The sequence below is a fragment of the Plectropomus leopardus genome, chromosome 3, assembly GCF_026936395.1.
Source record: "Plectropomus leopardus strain MGB_pleo_1.0 chromosome 3, ASM2693639v1, whole genome shotgun sequence".
Taxonomy (NCBI): Eukaryota; Metazoa; Chordata; class Actinopteri; order Perciformes; family Serranidae; genus Plectropomus; species Plectropomus leopardus.
The window spans coordinates 11,819,551-11,835,061 of record NC_142178.1 but is presented as its reverse complement, the minus strand read 5'-3'; positions in this window follow the sequence as shown (position 1 = coordinate 11,835,061).

The window sequence follows — 15,511 nt, the reverse complement described above, 5'->3', positions numbered from 1 at the left end:
CATTTTGCCTTACTATAGCCTTGCTTTTTCGGTCATTTTTTCAACATGCATTTTTATGTTGTTTTTGGCCATTTTACAGGTTTTAATGCTATGGCGTGTCTCAGCACGCTATTTCATGCTGTTTTGAGGTGTTTTCAGCTGTTTTTGGGACATGTCAAATTTTGACATTTTGCCTTACTATAGCCTTGCTTTTTCGGTCATTTTTTCAACATGCATTTTTATGTTGTTTTTGGCCATTTTACAGGTTTTAATGCTATGGCGTGTCTCAGCACGCTATTTCATGCTGTTTTGAGGTGTTTTCAGCTGTTTTTGGGACATGTCAAATTTTGACATTTTGCCTTACTATAGCCTTGCTTTTTTCGGTCATTTTTTCAACATGCATTTTTATGTTGTTTTGGCCATTTTACAGGTTTTAATGCTATGGCGTGTCTCAGCACGCTATTTCATGCTGTTTTGAGGTGTTTTCAGCTGTAATCGGGACGTATCAAATTTTGACATTTTAGCCTTACTCTAGCCTTGCTTTTTTCGGTCATTTTTCAACATGCATTTTTATGTTGTTTTGGCCATTTTACAGGTTTTAATGCTATGGCGTGTCTCAGCACGCTATTTCATGCTGTTTTGAGGTGTTTTCAGCTGTTTTTGGGACATGTCAAATTTTGACATTTTGCCTTACTATAGCCTTGCTTTTTCGGTCATTTTTCAACATGCATTTTTATGTTGTTTTTGGCCATTTTACAGGTTTTAATGCTATGGCGTGTCTCAGCACGCTATTTCATGCTGTTTTGAGGTGTTTTCAGCTGTTTTTGGGACATGTCAAATTTTGACATTTTTGCCTTACTATAGCCTTGCTTTTTCGGTCATTTTTTCAACATGCATTTTTATGTTGTTTTTGGCCATTTTACAGGTTTTAATGCTATGGCGTGTCTCAGCACGCTATTTCATGCTGTTTTGAGGTGTTTTCAGCTGTTTTTGGGACATGTCAAATTTTGACATTTTTGCCTTTACTATAGCCTTGCTTTTTTCGGTCATTTTTTCAACATGCATTTTTATGTTGTTTTTGGCCATTTTACAGGTTTTAATGCTATGGCGTGTCTCAGCACGCTATTTCATGCTGTTTTGAGGTGTTTTCAGCTGTTTTTGGGACATGTCAAATTTTGACATTTTTGCCTTACTATAGCCTTGCTTTTTTCGGTCATTTTTTCAACATGCATTTTTATGTTGTTTTTGGCCATTTTACAGGTTTTAATGCTATGGCGTGTCTCAGCACGCTATTTCATGCTGTTTTGAGGTGTTTTCAGCTGTTTTTGGGACATGTCAAATTTTGACATTTTGCCTTACTATAGCCTTGCTTTTTCGGTCATTTTTCAACATGCATTTTTATGTTGTTTTTGGCCATTTTTACAGGTTTTAATGCTATGGCGTGTCTCAGCACGCTATTTCATGCTGTTTTGAGGTGTTTTCAGCTGTTTTTGGGACATGTCAAATTTTGACATTTTGCCTTACTATAGCCTTGCTTTTTCGGTCATTTTTTCAACATGCATTTTTATGTTGTTTTTGGCCATTTTACAGGTTTTAATGCTATGGCGTGTCTCAGCACGCTATTTCATGCTGTTTTGAGGTGTTTTCAGCTGTTTTTGGGACATGTCAAATTTTGACATTTTGCCTTACTATAGCCTTGCTTTTTTCGGTCATTTTTCAACATGCATTTTTATGTTGTTTTTGGCCATTTTACAGGTTTTAATGCTATGGCGTGTCTCAGCACGCTATTTCATGCTGTTTTGAGGTGTTTTCAGCTGTTTTTGGGACATGTCAAATTTTGACATTTTTGCCTTACTATAGCCTTGCTTTTTCGGTCATTTTTCAACATGCATTTTATGTTGTTTTTGGCCATTTTACAGGTTTTAATGCTATGGCGTGTCTCAGCACGCTATTTCATGCTGTTTTGAGGTGTTTTCAGCTGTTTTTGGGACATGTCAAATTTTGACATTTTTGCCTTACTATAGCCTTGCTTTTTCGGTCATTTTTTCAACATGCATTTTTATGTTGTTTTGGCCATTTTACAGGTTTTAATGCTATGGCGTGTCTCAGCACGCTATTTCATGCTGTTTTGAGGTGTTTTCAGCTGTTTTTGGGACATGTCAAATTTTGACATTTTGCCTTACTATAGCCTTGCTTTTTCGGTCATTTTTTCAACATGCATTTTTATGTTGTTTTTGGCCATTTTACAGGTTTTAATGCTATGGCGTGTCTCAGCACGCTATTTCATGCTGTTTTGAGGTGTTTTCAGCTGTTTTTGGGACATGTCAAATTTTGACATTTTGCCTTACTATAGCCTTGCTTTTTCGGTCATTTTTCAACATGCATTTTTATGTTGTTTTTGGCCATTTTACAGGTTTTAATGCTATGGCGTGTCTCAGCACGCTATTTCATGCTGTTTTGAGGTGTTTTCAGCTGTTTTTGGGACATGTCAAATTTTGACATTTTGCCTTACTATAGCCTTGCTTTTTCGGTCATTTTTTCAACATGCATTTTTATGTTGTTTTGGCCATTTTACAGGTTTTAATGCTATGGCGTGTCTCAGCACGCTATTTCATGCTGTTTTGAGGTGTTTTCAGCTGTTTTTGGGACATGTCAAATTTTGACATTTTGCCTTACTATAGCCTTGCTTTTTCGGTCATTTTTCAACATGCATTTTTATGTTGTTTTGGCCATTTTACAGGTTTTAATGCTATGGCGTGTCTCAGCACGCTATTTCATGCTGTTTTGAGGTGTTTTCAGCTGTTTTTGGGACATGTCAAATTTTGACATTTTTGCCTTTACTATAGCCTTGCTTTTTTCGGTCATTTTTCAACATGCATTTTTATGTTGTTTTTGGCCATTTTACAGGTTTTAATGCTATGGCGTGTCTTTGCACGCTATTTTATGCTGTTTTGAGGTGTTTTCAGCTTTTTTTGGGACATGTCACATTTTGACATTTTTGCCTTACTATAGCCTTGCTTTTTCGGTCATTTTTTCAACATGTATTGTTATGGTGTTTTTGGCCATTTTACAGGTTTTAATGCTATGGCGTGTCTCAGCACGCTATTTCATGCTGTTTTGAGGTGTTTTCAGCTGTTTTTGGGACATGTCAAATTTTGACATTTTGCCTTACTATAGCCTTGCTTTTTCGGTCATTTTTCAACATGCATTTTTATGTTGTTTTTGGCCATTTTACAGGTTTTAATGCTATGGCGTGTCTCAGCACGCTATTTCATGCTGTTTTGAGGTGTTTTCAGCTGTTTTTGGGACATGTCAAATTTTGACATTTTGCCTTACTATAGCCTTGCTTTTTCGGTCATTTTTCAACATGCATTTTATGTTGTTTTTGGCCATTTTACAGGTTTTAATGCTATGGCGTGTCTCAGCACGCTATTTCATGCTGTTTTGAGGTGTTTTCAGCTGTTTTTGGGACATGTCAAATTTTGACATTTTGCCTTACTATAGCCTTGCTTTTTCGGTCATTTTTCAACATGCATTTTTATGTTGTTTTTGGCCGTTTTTACAGGTTTTAATGCTATGGCGTGTCTCAGCACGCTATTTCATGCTGTTTTGAGGTGTTTTCAGCTGTTTTTGGGACATGTCAAATTTTGACATTTTGCCTTACTATAGCCTTGCTTTTTTCGGTCATTTTTCAACATGCATTTTTATGTTGTTTTTGGCCATTTTACAGGTTTTAATGCTATGGCGTGTCTCAGCACGCTATTTCATGCTGTTTTGAGGTGTTTTCAGCTGTTTTTGGGACATGTCAAATTTTGACATTTTTGCCTTACTATAGCCTTGCTTTTTCGGTCATTTTTTCAACATGCATTTTTATGTTGTTTTTGGCCATTTTACAGGTTTTAATGCTATGGCGTGTCTCAGCACGCTATTTCATGCTGTTTTGAGGTGTTTTCAGCTGTTTTTGGGACATGTCAAATTTTGACATTTTGCCTTACTATAGCCTTGCTTTTTCGGTCATTTTTTCAACATGCATTTTTATGTTGTTTTTGGCCATTTTACAGGTTTTAATGCTATGGCGTGTCTCAGCACGCTATTTCATGTTGTTTTGAGGTGTTTTCAGCTGTTTTTGGGACATGTCAAATTTTGACATTTTTGCCTTACTATAGCCTTGCTTTTTTCGGTCATTTTTCAACATGCATTTTATGTTGTTTTTGGCCATTTTACAGGTTTTAATGCTATGGCGTGTCTCAGCACGCTATTTCATGCTGTTTTGAGGTATTTTCAGCTGTTTTTGGGAAATGTCAAATTTTGACATTTTTGCCTTACTATAGCCTTGCTTTTTCGGTCATTTTTCAACATGCATTTTTATGTTGTTTTTGGCCATTTTTACATGTTTTAATGCTATGGCGTGTCTCAGCACGCTATTTCATGCTGTTTTGAGGTGTTTTCAGCTGTTTTTGGGACATGTCAAATTTTGACATTTTGCCTTACTATAGCCTTGCTTTTTCGGTCATTTTTCAACATGCATTTTATGTTGTTTTTGGCCATTTTACAGGTTTTAATGCTATGGCGTGTCTCAGCACGCTATTTCATGCTGTTTTGAGGTGTTTTCAGCTGTTTTTGGGACATGTCAAATTTTGACATTTTGCCTTACTATAGCCTTGCTTTTTCGGTCATTTTTTCAACATGCATTTTATGTTGTTTTTGGCCATTTTACAGGTTTTAATGCTATGGCGTGTCTCAGCACGCTATTTCATGCTGTTTTGAGGTGTTTTCAGCTGTTTTTGGGACATGTCAAATTTTGACATTTTGCCTTACTATAGCCTTGCTTTTTTCGGTCATTTTTTCAACATGCATTTTTATGTTGTTTTTGGCCATTTTACAGGTTTTAATGCTATGGCGTGTCTCAGCACGCTATTTCATGCTGTTTTGAGGTGGTTTCAGCTGTTTTTGGGACATGTCAAATTTTGACATTTTTGCCTTACTATAGCCTTGCTTTTTTCGGTCATTTTTCAACATGCATTTTTATGTTGTTTTTGGCCATTTTACAGGTTTTAATGCTATGGCGTGTCTCAGCACGCTATTTCATGCTGTTTTGAGGTGTTTTCAGCTGTTTTTGGGACATGTCAAATTTTGACATTTTTGCCTTACTATAGCCTTGCTTTTTCGGTTATTTTTTCAACATGCATTTTTATGTTGTTTTTGGCCATTTTACAGGTTTTAATGCTATGGCGTGTCTCAGCACGCTATTTCATGCTGTTTTGAGGTGTTTTCAGCTGTTTTTGGGACATGTCAAATTTTGACATTTTTGCCTTACTATAGCCTTGCTTTTTCGGTCATTTTTTCAACATGCATTTTTATGTTGTTTTTGGCCATTTTTACAGGTTTTAATGCTATGGCGTGTCTCAGCACGCTATTTCATGCTGTTTTGAGGTGTTTTCAGCTGTTTTTGGGACATGTCAAATTTTGACATTTTGCCTTACTATAGCCTTGCTTTTTTCGGTCATTTTTCAACATGCATTTTATGTTGTTTTTGGCCATTTTACAGGTTTTAATGCTATGGCGTGTCTCAGCACGCTATTTCATGCTGTTTTGAGGTGTTTTCAGCTGTTTTTGGGACATGTCAAATTTTGACATTTTTGCCTTTACTATAGCCTTGCTTTTTTCGGTCATTTTTCAACATGCATTTTTATGTTGTTTTTGGCCATTTTACAGGTTTTAATGCTATGGCGTGTCTCAGCACGCTATTTCATGCTGTTTTGAGGTGTTTTCAGCTGTTTTTGGGACATGTCAAATTTTGACATTTTTGCCTTACTATAGCCTTGCTTTTTCGGTCATTTTTTCAACATGCATTTTTATGTTGTTTTTGGCCATTTTTACAGGTTTTAATGCTATGGCGTGTCTCAGCACGCTATTTCATGCTGTTTTGAGGTGTTTTCAGCTGTTTTTGGGACATGTCAAATTTTGACATTTTTGCCTTACTATAGCCTTGCTTTTTCGGTCATTTTTTCAACATGCATTTTTATGTTGTTTTTGGCCATTTTAACAGGTTTTAATGCTATGGCGTGTCTCAGCACGCTATTTCATGCTGTTTTGAGGTGTTTTCAGCTGTTTTTGGGACATGTCAAATTTTGACATTTTGCCTTACTATAGCCTTGCTTTTTGGTCATTTTTCAACATGCATTTTTATGTTGTTTTTGGCCATTTTACAGGTTTTAATGCTATGGCGTGTCTCAGCACGCTATTTCATGCTGTTTTGAGGTGTTTTCAGCTGTTTTTGGGACATGTCAAATTTTGACATTTTGCCTTACTATAGCCTTGCTTTTTTCGGTCATTTTTCAACATGCATTTTTATGTTGTTTTTGGCCATTTTACAGGTTTTAATGCTATGGCGTGTCTCAGCACGCTATTTCATGCTGTTTTGAGGTGTTTTCAGCTGTTTTTGGGACATGTCAAATTTTGACATTTTTGCCTTACTATAGCCTTGCTTTTCAGTCATTTTTTCAACATGCATTTTTATGTTGTTTTTGGCCATTTTTACAGGTTTTAATGCTATGACGTGTCTCAGCACGCTATTTCATGCTGTTTTGAGGTGTTTTCAGCTGTTTTTGGGACATGTCAAATTTTGACATTTTGCCTTACTATAGCCTTGCTTTTTCGGTCATTTTTCAACATGCATTTTATGTTGTTTTTGGCCATTTTACAGGTTTTAATGCTATGGCGTGTCTCAGCACTTATTTCATGCTGTTTTGAGGTGTTTTCAGCTGTTTTTGGGACATGTCAAATTTTGACATTTTTGCCTTACTATAGCCTTGCTTTTTTCGGTCATTTTTCAACATGCATTTTTATGTTGTTTTGGCCATTTTACAGGTTTTAATGCTATGGCGTGTCTCAGCACGCTATTTCATGCTGTTTTGAGGTGTTTTCAGCTTGTTTTTGGGACATGTCAAATTTTGACATTTTGCCTTACTATAGCCTTGCTTTTTCGGTCATTTTTTCAACATGCATTTTATGTTGTTTTTGGCCATTTTACAGGTTTTAATGCTATGGCGTGTCTCAGCACGCTATTTCATGCTGTTTTGAGGTGTTTTCAGCTGTTTTTGGGACATGTCAAATTTTGACATTTTGCCTTACTATAGCCTTGCTTTTTTCGGTCATTTTTTCAACATGCATTTTTATGTTGTTTTTGGCCATTTTACAGGTTTTAATGCTATGGCGTGTCTCAGCACGCTATTTCATGCTGTTTTGAGGTGTTTTCAGCTGTTTTTGGGACATGTCAAATTTTGACATTTTTGCCTTACTATAGCCTTGCTTTTTTCGGTCATTTTTCAACATGCATTTTTATGTTGTTTTTGGCCATTTTACAGGTTTTAATGCTATGGCGTGTCTCAGCACGCTATTTCATGCTGTTTTGAGGTGTTTTCAGCTGTTTTTGGGACATGTCAAATTTTGACATTTTTGCCTTACTATAGCCTTGCTTTTTTCGGTCATTTTTCAACATGCATTTTTATGTTGTTTTTGGCCATTTTACAGGTTTTAATGCTATGGCGTGTCTCAGCACGCTTATTTCATGCTGTTTTGAGGTGTTTTCAGCTTGTTTTTGGGACATGTCAAATTTTGACATTTTGCCTTACTATAGCCTTGCTTTTTTCGGTCATTTTTCAACATGCATTTTTATGTTGTTTTTGGCCATTTTACAGGTTTTAATACTATGGCGTGTCTCAGCACGCTATTTCATGCTGTTTTGAGGTGTTTTCAGCTGTTTTTGGGACATGTCAAATTTTGACATTTTTGCCTTACTATAGCCTTGCTTTTTCGGTCATTTTTTCAACATGCATTTTTATGTTGTTTTTGGCCATTTTTACAGGTTTTAATGCTATTGCGTGTCTCAGCACTATTTCATGCTGTTTTGAGGTGTTTTCAGCTGTTTTTGGGACATGTCAAATTTTGACATTTTTGCCTTACTATAGCCTTGCTTTTTCGGTCATTTTTTCAACATGCATTTTTTATGTTGTTTTTGGCCATTTTACAGGTTTTAATGCTATGGCGTGTCTCAGCACGCTATTTCATGCTGTTTTGAGGTGTTTTCAGCTGTTTTTGGGACATGTCAAATTTTGACATTTTGCCTTACTATAGCCTTGCTTTTTCGGTCATTTTTCAACATGCATTTTTATGTTGTTTTTGGCCATTTTACAGGTTTTAATGCTATGGCGTGTCTCAGCACGCTATTTCATGCTGTTTTGAGGTGTTTTCAGCTGTTTTTGGGACATGTCAAATTTTGACATTTTGCCTTACTATAGCCTTGCTTTTTCGGTCATTTTTTCAACATGCATTTTTATGTTGTTTTTGGCCATTTTTACAGGTTTTAATGCTATGGCGTGTCTCAGCACGCTATTTCATGCTGTTTTGAGGTGTTTTCAGCTGTTTTTGGGACATGTCAAATTTTGACATTTTTGCCTTACTATAGCCTTGCTTTTTCGGTCATTTTTCAACATGCATTTTATGTTGTTTTGGCCATTTTACAGGTTTTAATGCTATGGCGTGTCTCAGCACGCTATTTCATGCTGTTTTGAGGTGTTTTCAGCTGTTTTTGGGACATGTCAAATTTTGACATTTTTGCCTTACTATAGCCTTGCTTTTTTCGGTCATTTTTTCAACATGCATTTTATGTTGTTTTTGGCCATTTTACAGGTTTTAATGCTATGGCGTGTCTCAGCACGCTATTTCATGCTGTTTTGAGGTGTTTTCAGCTGTTTTTGGGACATGTCAAATTTTGACATTTTGCCTTACTATAGCCTTGCTTTTTCGGTCATTTTTTCAACATGCATTTTTATGTTGTTTTGGCCATTTTACAGGTTTTAATGCTATGGCGTGTCTCAGCACGCTATTTCATGCTGTTTTGAGGTGTTTTCAGCTGTTTTTGGGACATGTCAAATTTTGACATTTTGCCTTACTATAGCCTTGCTTTTTTCGGTCATTTTTTCAACATGCATTTTTATGTTGTTTTTGGCCATTTTACAGGTTTTAATGCTATGGCGTGTCTCAGCACGCTATTTCATGCTGTTTTGAGGTGTTTTCAGCTGTTTTTGGGACATGTCAAATTTTGACATTTTGCCTTACTATAGCCTTGCTTTTTCGGTCATTTTTCAACATGCATTTTTATGTTGTTTTTGGCCATTTTACAGGTTTTAATGCTATGGCGTGTCTCAGCACGCTATTTCATGCTGTTTTGAGGTGTTTTCAGCTGTTTTTGGGACATGTCAAATTTTGACATTTTGCCTTTACTATAGCCTTGCTTTTTCGGTCATTTTTTCAACATGCATTTTTATGTTGTTTTTGGCCATTTTACAGGTTTTAATGCTATGGCGTGTCTCAGCACGCTATTTCATGCTGTTTTGAGGTGTTTTCAGCTGTTTTTGGGACATGTCAAATTTTGACATTTTTGCCTTACTATAGCCTTGCTTTTTTCGGTCATTTTTTCAACATGCATTTTTTATGTTGTTTTGGCCATTTTACAGGTTTTAATGCTATGGCGTGTCTCAGCACGCTATTTCATGCTGTTTTGAGGTGTTTTCAGCTGTTTTTGGGACATGTCAAATTTTGACATTTTGCCTTACTATAGCCTTGCTTTTTCGGTCATTTTTTCAACATGCATTTTTATGTTGTTTTGGCCATTTTACAGGTTTTAATGCTATGGCGTGTCTCAGCACGCTATTTCATGCTGTTTTGAGGTGTTTTCAGCTGTTTTTGGGACATGTCAAATTTTGACATTTTTGCCTTACTATAGCCTTGCTTTTTCGGTCATTTTTTCACCTTGCTTTTTTATGTTGTTTTGGCCATTTTACAGGTTTTAATGCTATGGCGTGTCTCAGCACGCTATTTCATGCTGTTTTGAGGTGTTTTCAGCTGTTTTTGGGACATGTCAAATTTTGACATTTTGCCTTACTATAGCCTTGCTTTTTTCGGTCATTTTTCAACATGCATTTTTATGTTGTTTTTGGCCATTTTACAGGTTTTAATGCTATGGCGTGTCTCAGCACGCTATTTCATGCTGTTTTGAGGTGTTTTCAGCTGTTTTTGGGACATGTCAAATTTTGACATTTTTGCCTTACTATAGCCTTGCTTTTTCGGTCATTTTTCAACATGCATTTTTATGTTGTTTTTGGCCATTTTACAGGTTTTAATGCTATGGCGTGTCTCAGCACGCTATTTCATGCTGTTTTGAGGTGTTTTCAGCTGTTTTTGGGACATGTCAAATTTTGACATTTTGCCTTACTATAGCCTTGCTTTTTCGGTCATTTTTCAACATGCATTTTTATGTTGTTTTTGGCCATTTTTACAGGTTTTAATGCTATGACGTGTCTCAGCACGCTATTTCATGCTGTTTTGAGGTGTTTTCAGCTGTTTTTGGGACATGTCAAATTTTGACATTTTGCCTTACTATAGCCTTGCTTTTTCGGTCATTTTTTCAACATGCATTTTATGTTGTTTTTGGCCATTTTACAGGTTTTAATGCTATGGCGTGTCTCAGCACGCTATTTCATGCTGTTTTGAGGTGTTTTCAGCTGTTTTTGGGACATGTCAAATTTTGACATTTTTGCCTTACTATAGCCTTGCTTTTTCGGTCATTTTTCAACATGCATTTTTATGTTGTTTTTGGCCATTTTACAGGTTTTAATGCTATGGCGTGTCTCAGCACGCTATTTCATGCTGTTTTGAGGTGTTTTCAGCTGTTTTTGGGACATGTCAAATTTTGACATTTTTGCCTTACTATAGCCTTGCTTTTTCGGTCATTTTTTCAACATGCATTTTTATGTTGTTTTGGCCATTTTACAGGTTTTAATGCTATGGCGTGTCTCAGCACGCTTATTTCATGCTGTTTTGAGGTGTTTTCAGCTGTTTTTGGGACATGTCAAATTTTGACATTTTTGCCTTACTATAGCCTTGCTTTTTCGGTCATTTTTCAACATGCATTTTATGTTGTTTTTGGCCATTTTACAGGTTTTAATGCTATATGTGTCTCAGCACGCTATTTCATGCTGTTTTGAGGTGTTTTCAGCTGTTTTTGGGACATGTCAAATTTTGACATTTTTGCCTTACTATAGCCTTGCTTTTTTCGGTCATTTTTCAACATGCATTTTTATGTTGTTTTTGGCCATTTTACAGGTTTTAATGCTATGGCGTGTCTCAGCACGCTATTTCATGCTGTTTTGAGGTGTTTTCAGCTGTTTTTGGGACATGTCAAATTTTGACATTTTTGCCTTACTATAGCCTTGCTTTTTCGGTCATTTTTCAACATGCATTTTTATGTTGTTTTTGGCCATTTTTACAGGTTTTAATGCTATGGCGTGTCTCAGCACGCTATTTCATGCTGTTTTGAGGTGTTTTCAGCTGTTTTTGGGACATGTCAAATTTTGACATTTTTGCCTTACTATAGCCTTGCTTTTTCGGTCATTTTTCAACATGCATTTTTATGTTGTTTTTGGCCATTTTACAGGTTTTAATGCTATGGCGTGTCTCAGCACGCTATTTCATGCTGTTTTGAGGTGTTTTCAGCTGTTTTTGGGACATGTCAAATTTTGACATTTTTGCCTTACTATAGCCTTGCTTTTTCGGTCATTTTTTCAACATGCTTTTTTATGTTGTTTTTGGCCATTTTTCTAAGTTTTCCTGTTATGGCGTGTCTCAGCACGCTTTTTCATGCTGTTTTGAGGTGTTTTCAGCTGTTTTTGGGACATGTCAAATTTTGACATTTTGCCTTACTATAGCCTTGCTTTTTTCGGTCATTTTTCAACATGCATTTTTATGTTGTTTTTGGCCATTTTACAGGTTTTAATGCTATGGCGTGTCTCAGCACGCTATTTCATGCTGTTTTGAGGTGTTTTCAGCTGTTTTTGGGACATGTCAAATTTTGACATTTTTGCCTTACTATAGCCTTGCTTTTTCGGTCATTTTTCAACATGCATTTTTATGTTGTTTTGGCCATTTTACAGGTTTTAATGCTATGGCGTGTCTCAGCACGCTATTTCATGCTGTTTTGAGGTGTTTTCAGCTGTTTTTGGGACATGTCAAATTTTGACATTTTTGCCTTACTATAGCCTTGCTTTTTCGGTCATTTTTCAACATGCATTTTTATGTTGTTTTTGGCCATTTTTACAAGTTTTAATGCTATGGCGTGTCTCAGCACGCTATTTCATGCTGTTTTGAGGTGTTTTCAGCTGTTTTTGGGACATGTCAAATTTTGACATTTTTGCCTTACTATAGCCTTGCTTTTTCGGTCATTTTTCAACATGCATTTTTATGTTGTTTTTGGCCATTTTACAGGTTTTAATGCTATATGTGTCTCAGCACGCTATTTCATGCTGTTTTGAGGTGTTTTCAGCTGTTTTTGGGACATGTCAAATTTTGACATTTTTGCCTTACTATAGCCTTGCTTTTTCGTTCATTTTTTCTCCATGCTGTTTTATGTTGTTTTTGGCCATTTTACAGGTTTTAATGCTATGGCGTGTCTCAGCACGCTATTTCATGCTGTTTTGAGGTGTTTTCAGCTGTTTTTGGGACATGTCAAATTTTGACATTTTGCCTTACTATAGCCTTGCTTTTTCGGTCATTTTTTCAACATGCATTTTTATGTTGTTTTTGGCCATTTTACAGGTTTTAATGCTATGGCGTGTCTCAGCACGCTATTTCATGCTGTTTTGAGGTGTTTTCAGCTGTTTTTGGGACATGTCAAATTTTGACATTTTTGCCTTACTATAGCCTTGCTTTTTCGGTCATTTTTTCAACATGCATTTTTATGTTGTTTTTGGCCATTTTTACAGGTTTTAATGCTATGGCGTGTCTCAGCACGCTATTTCATGCTGTTTTGAGGTGTTTTCAGCTGTTTTTGGGACATGTCAAATTTTGACATTTTGCCTTACTATAGCCTTGCTTTTTCGGTCATTTTTCAACATGCATTTTTATGTTGTTTTTGGCCATTTTACAGGTTTTAATGCTATGGCGTGTCTCAGCACGCTATTTCATGCTGTTTTGAGGTGTTTTCAGCTGTTTTTGGGACATGTCAAATTTTGACATTTTGCCTTACTATAGCCTTGCTTTTTCGGTCATTTTTTCAACATGCATTTTTATGTTGTTTTTGGCCATTTTACAGGTTTTAATGCTATGGCGTGTCTCAGCACGCTATTTCATGCTGTTTTGAGGTGTTTTCAGCTGTTTTTGGGACATGTCAAATTTTGACATTTTTGCCTTACTATAGCCTTGCTTTTTTCGGTCATTTTTTCAACATGCATTTTTATGTTGTTTTTGGCCATTTTTACAGGTTTTAATGCTATGGCGTGTCTCAGCACGCTATTTCATGCTGTTTTGAGGTGTTTTCAGCTGTTTTTGGGACATGTCAAATTTTGACATTTTTGCCTTACTATAGCCTTGCTTTTTCGGTCATTTTTTCAACATGCATTTTTATGTTGTTTTTGGCCATTTTACAGGTTTTAATGCTATGGCGTGTCTCAGCACGCTATTTCATGCTGTTTTGAGGTGTTTTCAGCTGTTTTTGGGACATGTCAAATTTTGACATTTTTGCCCTACTATAGCCTTGCTTTTTCGGTCATTTTTCAACATGCATTTTTATGTTGTTTTTGGCCATTTTTACAGGTTTTAATGCTATGGCGTGTCTCAGCACGCTATTTCATGCTGTTTTGAGGTGTTTTCAGCTGTTTTTGGGACATGTCAAATTTTGACATTTTTGCCTTACTATAGCCTTGCTTTTTCGATCATTTTTTCAACATGCATATTATGTTGTTTTGGCCATTTTACAGGTTTTAATGCTATGGCGTGTCTCAGCACGCTATTTCATGCTGTTTTGAGGTGTTTTCAGCTGTTTTTGGGACATGTCAAATTTTGACATTTTGCCTTTACTATAGCCTTGCTTTTTTCGGTCATTTTTTCAACATGCATTTTTATGTTGTTTTTGGCCATTTTTACAGGTTTTAATGCTATGGCGTGTCTCAGCACGCTATTTCATGCTGTTTTGAGGTGTTTTCAGCTGTTTTTGGGACATGTCAAATTTTGACATTTTTGCCTTACTATAGCCTTGCTTTTTTCGGTCATTTTTTCAACATGCATTTTTATGTTGTTTTGGCCATTTTACAAGTTTTAATGCTATGGCGGGTCTCAGCACGCTATTTCATGCTGTTTTGAGGTGTTTTCAGCTGTTTTTGGGACATGTCAAATTTTGACATTTTGCCTTACTATAGCCTTGCTTTTTCGGTCATTTTTTCAACATGCTGTTTTATGTTGTTTTTGGCCATTTTTACAGGTTTTAATGCTATGGCGTGTCTCAGCACGCTATTTCATGCTGTTTTGAGGTGTTTTCAGCTGTTTTTGGGACATGTCAAATTTTGACATTTTTGCCTTACTATAGCCTTGCTTTTTCGGTCATTTTTTCAACATGCATTTTTATGTTGTTTTTGGCCATTTTACAAGTTTTAATGCTATGGCGTGTCTCAGCACGCTATTTCATGCTGTTTTGAGGTGTTTTCAGCTGTTTTTGGGACATGTCAAATTTTGACATTTTTGCCTTACTATAGCCTTGCTTTTTCGGTCATTTTTTCAACATGCATTTTTATGTTGTTTTTGGCCATTTTTACAGGTTTTAATGCTATGGCGTGTCTCAGCACGCTATTTCATGCTGTTTTGAGGTGTTTTCAGCTGTTTTTGGGACATGTCAAATTTTGACATTTTTGCCTTACTATAGCCTTGCTTTTTCGGTCATTTTTTCAACATGCTGTTTTATGGTGTCTTTGGCCATTTTTATGTGTTTTAATGCTATGGCGTGTCTCAGCACACTATTTCATGCTGTTTTGAGGTGTTTTCAGCTGTTTTTGGGACATGTCAAATTTTGACATTTTTGCCTTACTATAGCCTTGCTTTTTCGGTCACTTTTTTCAATTGCTGTTTTATGGAGTTTTGGGCCATTTTTACAAGTTTTAATGCTATGGCGTGTCTCAGCACGCTATTTCATGCTGTTTTGAGGTGTTTTCAGCTGTTTTTGGGACATGTCAAATTTTGACATTTTTGCCTTACTATAGCCTTGCTTTTTTCGGTCATTTTTTCAACATGCATTTTTATGTTGTTTTTGGCCATTTTTACAAGTTTTAATGCTATGGCGTGTCTCAGCACGCTATTTCATGCTGTTTTGAGGTGTTTTCAGCTGTTTTTGGGACATGTCAAATTTTGACATTTTTGCCTTACTATAGCCTTGCTTTTTCGATCATTTTTTCAACATGCTGTTTTATGGTGTCTTTGGCCATTTTTATGTGTTTTAATGCTATGGCGTGTCTCAGCACACTATTTCATGCTGTTTTGAGGTGTTTTCAGCTGTTTTTGGGACATGTCAAATTTTGACATTTTTGCCTTACTATAGCCTTGCTTTTTCGGTCATTTTTTCAACATGCATTTTTATGTTGTTTTTGGCCATTTTTACAGGTTTTAATGCTATGGCGTGTCTCAGCACGCTATTTCATGCTGTTTTGAG